The sequence below is a fragment of the Nothoprocta perdicaria genome, unplaced genomic scaffold (genome assembly GCF_003342845.1).
Source record: "Nothoprocta perdicaria isolate Ctin4 unplaced genomic scaffold, notPer1 scaffold_177, whole genome shotgun sequence".
Lineage (NCBI taxonomy): Eukaryota > Metazoa > Chordata > Aves > Tinamiformes > Tinamidae > Nothoprocta > Nothoprocta perdicaria.
In genome coordinates this window covers 849,498-857,177 of record NW_020454949.1, presented here as the reverse complement: position 1 = coordinate 857,177, position 7,680 = coordinate 849,498, and the positions used below count along the sequence as shown (strand labels likewise).

General features: G+C 48.2%; 1 protein-coding gene across 1 annotated transcript in view; it reads left to right on the top strand.

Moving 5' to 3' along the window:
- The first annotated feature begins 13 nt into the window (after positions 1–13).
- HDLBP (high density lipoprotein binding protein) overlaps positions 14–7,680 on the top strand; it is a 24,031-nt gene continuing 16,364 nt past the window's right edge. Inside the window, exon 1 of the mRNA XM_026036387.1 lies at positions 14–182. The gene's annotated coding sequence lies outside the window, so the exon portion shown is untranslated. The remainder of the gene's footprint in view (positions 183–7,680) is intronic.

The window sequence follows — 7,680 nt, the reverse complement described above, 5'->3', positions numbered from 1 at the left end:
GGCGGGGCCGCCGCGCGCATGCGCGCGCCGCCCGTCGCCATAGCGACCCGCCCGGGCACGGGGACGTGCGGGAGGGGCCGCCCTTATGCGGGTAGGTCGCGCCGAGCGCTCTTCTTTGCCAAGATGGCGGCGGGCGCCTCGGCCTCGTACCCAGCCTAGGCTTCGCTGCGGGCCCACTAGAGGTAACGGCCTCCGCGGCGCCCGGCGARCGGCGGCGGCGGCCGCGCGGGGGTTGTGTGGGGGCGGCAGCGGGGCAAGGGATGGCGCTGCGGTGGCGGCGGGGCAGGAGGGCCGGCTCGGTCCCAGCCTCCTCCGACAAGATGGCGGCAGCAGAGAGACGGGCGCGGTGGGCGGCAGGTCCGGCGGGTTCTCTATGGTGGCGGCTCTCGCCATTGGCGCCGCCTGGGCCACGTGCCGCCCCGGCAGGTCCCCCTTGTGTCCCCGGCTACCATCGAGACGGCGGGGGCGCTGAGGGGAAGGGCCTGAGTCACGGCCCGCGCCCCTCGCCGTGGCCTCCGCGCGGGACGAGGGGCCTCCCAGCGTCTCCACCCGCCCTTGAGGCCTGGCCGAGCGGGGAAACGGCGCCTCTAGAAGCTTCTCTGACGGGTGTCCCTAGAGCAGCGCGAGTGCARTGAGTTCAACAGGCCCGGGCCGGGCTTGGCTACAGATAACGTGATTTGGCCTCATTGACGGCCTCAGCCCTGCCTGAGCCTGTCCTGGCCCATGAGAGGTGAGGCTGAGCCTCTCCAAGTCACCCCTGGGCTCGAGTTCCAGGAGCTGAATCTCCAGCTCTGTGCTGGGAGGCGAAGGTTAAAGTCCCTTGCTGTCCCCAAGTGCTCTGGAATCGCTGCTTTTCCTGTAGCACTGTGTAATGGGAGAGAAAAGTGTATGTGTAGTGTGTGCTACAGTGCTTTATTGCCTACTTGCTGTTCAGCAAGGCTTTTCCGCTGCCCAGTGACTGCATTGCSCACACTATGGTTCTAAATGATCCCTATTGCTCCTTGCTAGTCAGAAGACTAGCAAAGACTAAGGACTATTTTCTTTGTATCTGGCATTTTTGTTGGTGGTAGTGTGGGTTTTTTTTTTTTCCCCCCCTTTTTTTCTTCCTCCAACCTGTGCTGAAAACTGAGGGCCAGGGTAGTGGTTCATAGATGATATCGTATCACAGATGACACTTCACATTGGATATCCCAGCCTCTGGTACAGGAATATGCATCAGAGACAGGAAAGGAAGCAGTAACCTAATCTATAGCCATACATCTGTCAAAGCTGTGCATCTGCAGACCTTTGTTTAGATTGAAGCTGTTAGAAACAGCCATCTTCCTGTTTGTACAAAGAACTGAATGCAGAGTGGCCCCAAGAAGGTTACCCACCTTCTCAACCCTTTTCCTTCCAAAAATCCCACTGTGCTCCAGTGTTTTTTTCACAGATCAGAATGACAGCCACAGGAAGAGCTCCAGACGCAGAGGTGACGGTATCCGGAGGCCCATGATCTTTGTTGGAAGAGGCATTGCAGTTTTCTAGTCTGAGATTTGCTGTTAAGGCTGCATTTAGGAGGCCTGGGTTGTTCTCCGAAGGACCTTTGTAGTGATTTTTTTTTTTTTTTTTTTTTTTTTTTAAGGTGTGGTTAAGGAAAAGTGCTTATATTTGTTCTGTATAAATCGCTCCAGTGTTTTGCACATGCTGCTGTTCAGGTCTTTGATGCAAGTTAAGCTTATTTCTTGTCCTCTTTCCTTCCCATCCCGTGGTCATGCTGGAAATATCGAAGGTTTTCTGACTCTGCATTTTATAAAGGTTTATGATGTTATAAAGGTCATGATATTCCCTCCTTTTTCATGAGTCGTCTTTCTTTCTAGATTGGGATCATGAAGGAGGAGATGAGAGGAAAGGGAAGGGATTTCCTTGTGATCCAGAACTGGAATGAGTTTATGTCCGGCAACCCTATGATAACCATAGTAACTTATTTTTTTAATAGAATAACAGCACTTGCTCTTGGTAAACTGGCTAGTCTTGCTTTCACTTCCCATTAAACTGCTAATTAAGACAATAGGATCGAGAGGAAGAGAAATCTATGGATTTCTTTAGAAATACTAGATACTAGAATTGATACCGCTGTTCCCCATATGAGCAGTGTGTGTTCAGACCCATGTTGACCTGGGACAGATGCGTGGKGGGTCTGTTTTGCCATCGATATTTTTGGAATTTACCCAAGTACTACAAGTCAAAATGGCTATAAGAGAAAACGGCAGCATTGAGGCCATTCTGTGGGCTTTTTTTTTGCATTTAAAATGAACGTCTGTATATGGCTGGAGAAGGCTCTTGGTGTGACTGGGAGGTATATCTGACCACTCAAACCAACAATTCCTGCAGACTGTAAGGTTTCTGAGAATTTTGTTTCTTTCTGCTGCAAATGTGGTTCAGTAGCAGTTCGACTTTATTTTGTATACAAGAATACACCATATAAAACTTTTAAAATGAAATAACAGCRTCCTTGCAGGTGTTTGTAAACTGGAGAGTGGTCAAGATGGGGTCTAGAAAGTGCCTTTGCACTTTCCTGGTATCCAGAGGGAGATAAATTACAGAGCATCAGGCTCCTTCTTAGCAGGACTGGACACCCAGGTGTGATCTGGAGAGGCACCATGGCAGGAATTGCAAGGTCCTTAGCACCCTATGGATAAAACACTATAACAGCATCCCCTCCAGAGCAGGATCCCTCTAGAAATGAATTCTAATCCTGACCAAGGCTGTGGGAATTGCAACAGGGATTTCTCAAGTGGGCTGGGACAGGCAAGTTTGCCCAGGATGTAACAAGTCCAACTTGTCACCGGGTGCGTTACAGAGAGCCCGAGAGCCTCTGAACCTTTTGCAAYATCTGCGCAAGGAGTAAGTAGGTGTTATTTGTATTAAAATGCCCAAATTGCCAAGGAAGAGATAGAAGAGGGAAGACCAGCTGCAGGATTAGGCCTCTGTTCCTGTTTCTGATTGCYGTAACCTTGAAAGAGGAGAGCTTTACATCGTATTGTGTTGCTGCGCCGTGGTTCTTTGCTGGTGTCTTGCTTTGTTTCAGGCTCTGTTTGATTTGCTCTAGGAGCTATTCTGAGTCTTAAAAGCCTCCTATGTGAATCTTGCATGTTACGCTAGCATTTGAGATGGAAAAATCCTACGTTTTGCCCATCTTCCTTCTACGAACTGGCAGCCTGCAGCTCCCGTGGCTGCAGTGAAAATGCACCTAGCGTTATGGAGAGGTGAAAAAAGAGGTGTCAGTAAATAAGGAGAAAAAGTTCTAGATAAAGCTAAGAGAAAAAAATGGAAAAGCTTCTTTATTTAGACTAGTTATTGTATAAGGGAGTAGAGATAGCTAGAAAATTTCTATGTTTAAGAATTTAATTCYAAACAGAGAAAGTTGGACTGTGGTGAGTGGTTTTATTTCATAAGAAACCTGTGTCTGTTCAAACTGAAATGATTGTGTTTTCTCTCAGGTGACTTATTTTAAAATTTGTATAGATATTTTTGGGTGTTTCTAGCTAGATGGACCCTCCCAGCAGAAATATCAGCTTCCTTTCAAAGGAAAGCATCCCGATTTTGTCGGAGCTGCTAGAACTAGCTGGTGGACATCCTTGTYTTTTACTGCTGCTGTGCCCAGTTTGCAGCCCAGTAAGTGCTGAATAGCTCGGTGTTACACATGCAGCCTCCCCTAAGCAGCGGTGCTTAATTGAAGTGCAAAATGAAATGGATTTGTCTGTTGATGCAAAACGAAAGTGGTTCCCGATTCCTTTAGTCTCAGCAGAGACTGCAGGTGATTTCCAGCAACTTTGTTAAGGATTTTGCATTTTTGGGAAAGAACCGCTTTGGAAATGCTTTTGGATTCGGCTGCTAGATTTATTTATTAAAGGAAAACAACCACCCAACAAATCAATAAATGACTTGTGTCTAAACATGTGTCACAGATCTGGATGATTATAGTAAGCACCAAGAGCAGCCGTATGTGTCACAAGTGTGTAGCCGATGCTTCTTGTCTGCATGGCGAACATCCATGAATGAAAATAGAAATGAGTGCTATTTTCTTGATATCTACATACTGCTGCGTTGCTGCTGCCTATTTTGTGGTCATAAATCCAAGCAGYTATTGATTTAGGGGAGGAAAGAGCTTCAAATCCAACAGCATTTTGGCTGTTACAGCTCAGCTTAGTGCTATTTCCCTGTAGTGTTGAGCTGATAACTTCTTGTTGGGGTCTGTGTCAGAGCCCACAGGCAGTCTAGAGGATAAGGTCCACTCAGGACTTGTGACTTGAAGAGAGGTCACTGGCCTCCTGTCTTGAAATAGATCAGGTGGGGTGAACTTTCCAAAAACTAYCCCCAGCATGTTCTCAGGGACTGGTTAACTGGAGTGCTGTTGCATCACTCCAACGTGGGCTGGTTTGTGACACTGGCACAGGGTGAGGGCATCGGTCCCTGTCCCGTTTTGGAAGAATGTGGAGGACTTTGTTGCCCCTTGCTCAGTTCAGACAGCTCCACCCTCAAAAGCGCTTGCTGCCTCCATTGCCAGCGTGTTAGCCCCGCGGCTCTGGGCACTGCCAGTTARGCTGGATATTTCGCAAAATCAACTGGGCGTTTGCCAGAGATGAGGGACAAACAAAGCCTGGGGCTGGCCGTGAGGCAGGAACAGGGACAGAGGGCATGGGACAGATATGTGGGGCACGTCAGGAGAAAGGAGGAGGAGACCAAGGAGTTGATCCCAAGCAACAGAGGCAATGCTGAAGAAACCCCGTTGGGATGAGACGCCAGAAGTTATTGAACTGGATTCATCCCCACTCACAAGCTTGGGCAAGGAGCAGAGGAGCCAGGGCTGGTTGTGTCTCCCTGCGGGTGCTGGAGGCCCTAGCGCTCATCCGACCTTCCCTGCCCTTCTCTCCGCTCTTTGAAAGCTTGGTTCCAGCGCCCGGTGAAAAGTAAAGCTCACCCTTATCTCTGCTCAAGTGATAAAGCAGAAGGTAAACCTGCCATGCAACAGGAGAAAGGAAAGCCAAGGAGAACAACTCAGGGAGCAGATGGGGTGAGGAAGGAGGAAAAAAAAACCCTGACTTATTGTTGCCTGTGTTTGTATCTTCAGTGTGGAGTTGCTACGGTCTCCTGAGAATCGGTGGCATGGGTTTATGGGGACTCTGTGAGGCCCTGGCGGACAGCGCAGTGTAATYAAGCAACTTGGTTATAAGCAGAGCTAGCTAAATAGCAGCGAGGAGAGCTAAAAACAACCCATGTCTGCTCTTATAAACAAGTTTGCGAAGTTAAAACATGAAGTTGCTGGCTCTGCTGATTGATGCAGAGCTGTGGCTGAAAGAGAGGAAACAGCAAGTGTCTACAGAAGTTCACAAGTTCTTGGCAATAAAAGACATTTTAACCCTCCCCAAACTCTATCTGAAAGCTGTTGCTATTCAGGGCATTCCCCAGCTTGTTCAGGAGAGACAAGAACAGCGTGTGGGTGGAGGGTTGCAAGTATCAAAGCAGAAAAGAATTCTACCTAAAACAACCCATCTACCCTTCTAAATCCAACCCAAACCTGGGGCCAAACAGGGTGAGAGCTGAAAGGCTCCCGTTCTCCAAGCAAAAAATAGTATTAAAGTTGTTATGGGTGGAAGTGACTTTGCTCGCTTCTCTTTTCACCTCAGGCTYGGAAGGGCTTCATGGAACTAGAAGAGCGGTGTCTAGCACTCTCGCTGTCGGTTCGGATCACCGTGATGGAATTCTGCCGAATACACCGAGAGCCATTCGCTTGGCCCGGCAGAGATTAGGAATTAGCTCTCAGCTGCAGCCGAGCTGAGCCCCTGTCGTGTGTGCTGTGAATAGGACAAAGGGAAAGGCAGGACCAGAAGCGAGGGGCCTGCCGTTGCTTTGTTGGACGCCACCCTCATTGCCTTTTCAGAAGGAAATGCTGCCAAACAGAAGGTTTCCACAATTTCAAGTCAATCCCTCTACAGACAAATTGGTAGTCCTCCTTGCAAGTTTAACTCTCTTATTAGTTTTTGGGAGGAGGGGTTGTTTTACGCTCATGATGCAGCTCTCAAGGCTCTTATTTTCAAATTGCTCATGGTCACCAAAARACAGAAATAAAAATCCTTCCCATTGGAAGGGCCTTGTGGAGCTGCATGGCTCGAGGAACTGCAGCAGTAAGGAAAGCATACCAGGGAAYGGATAAAGTTTATAAAAATGAAGCACTGACATTCCCGTAAGTCTTCGTTATCCCATAAATATTAGTAGCTGAGCAACCTTTAAAAGCTTCAGAGGAGCCATGAGCAACCTCGCTTAGGCTTTTCTGTGCAAGACCTGGACTAAAAGCAGATAAACAGCATTAAAATTAAAAAAGAAAAAAACCCTCTGCATCTGCTTACAGTTTCCACACTTAAATTGCAGATCCTCTCCATGCCACCCTCCTTTCTCCCATAAATATTGTCTCTTAGGTTGTCTCATGTATTTTCTAGCCATTTTCTTTTCCTCTCCTCTGTTTGCTCTATCTGTTTTCCTACGTTCAGCCTCTGGGAAAAGGAGTGGTTGCCATCGCTAAACCRTGGTAAGCAGGTACCTAAATCCCACTGGCCTGCGAATACCTGCAGGAGCGTGCCAGGGACCCTGGGGGCAGATTCGAGTTTAAGGACAGGGTAAGCTTTTAGAATCCCTAAATAATACAAAAAAAAAAAAAAAAATACAAAAAGGGAAGGGGGGCATGTCCCTTGGGTTTCCAAGCTATATGATGTGTGGTGTATGAGAACTCTGGCAGCATCTTTTTATTTATAAAAAAAAAAAAAAAAAATTGCCACGTGTTCATTTTAAGTTGCGTTTGCTAAGGGAGAGGGGAGACGCTAAAAAGGTAAAGAGGAGAATTGGATCCACGTAGGCAACAGAGGCTGAAGTGAAGGTTTCCTTGTGAAGACGGGCAAGGAAATAGTGCCCACTTTGTTCTGCGCTGTCGGCTCGTCCTTGCTCCTTGGGCCACTTGTGATATTTAACTGCGAGCAGCCTTTGAAATGCAGCTTTGGGCTAATTTTTCGTGGGAGATTTTTCTTTTATCCCTCTTCTTTTACAGTTCTCCCCATGATCTGTTGGGGAGCTCATTTTCTACATCTCTTTTCTTGCTTGGACTCAGTGTTTTGCTTCTCTGTAAACATATAACGCGCTGCAGGAAGATACTTTATTTCACTTAGCCCCTCTTGTTTAAAAAGTACTTGTCTTAAGAGTGGGTTTTGGCTCCGAAAGGGGGAAGAGCTAAACTTTTCTCTGGTCTGACAAACTTTCCAATTTCTGCATGTGCCTGTAAGCTTGAAATACAGGCAGAAAATTTGTCTCAGCCGTTGTCAGGTTGAAGGTACTATTCCTAGTTTCCTCATTCCCTATTTTGTTCCCTCGGTTATTAGAAATCTTCACTTCTTCTAAAAGCCAAATTCATGTAAAATTGCGATCAAACGTCAGTCTTGGTGTAAATGGCGGGACTGACCCCGGCGGGTCCCCTGTGTCAGGTTTGAGTTTAGGCTCATTTCGTTGAACTCTTGGTCGGCTTGGCCATGTCGGAGAGGCGATCGCTGTTGCCGCAGCACCCGAATCGCCCCGAGGAATAACGCGGGGCGCGGGGCCGCGGCCTGCCCGCGGGGCGCGGGGCTCGCTCGGGGCCGCGGCCTGCCCGCGGGGCGC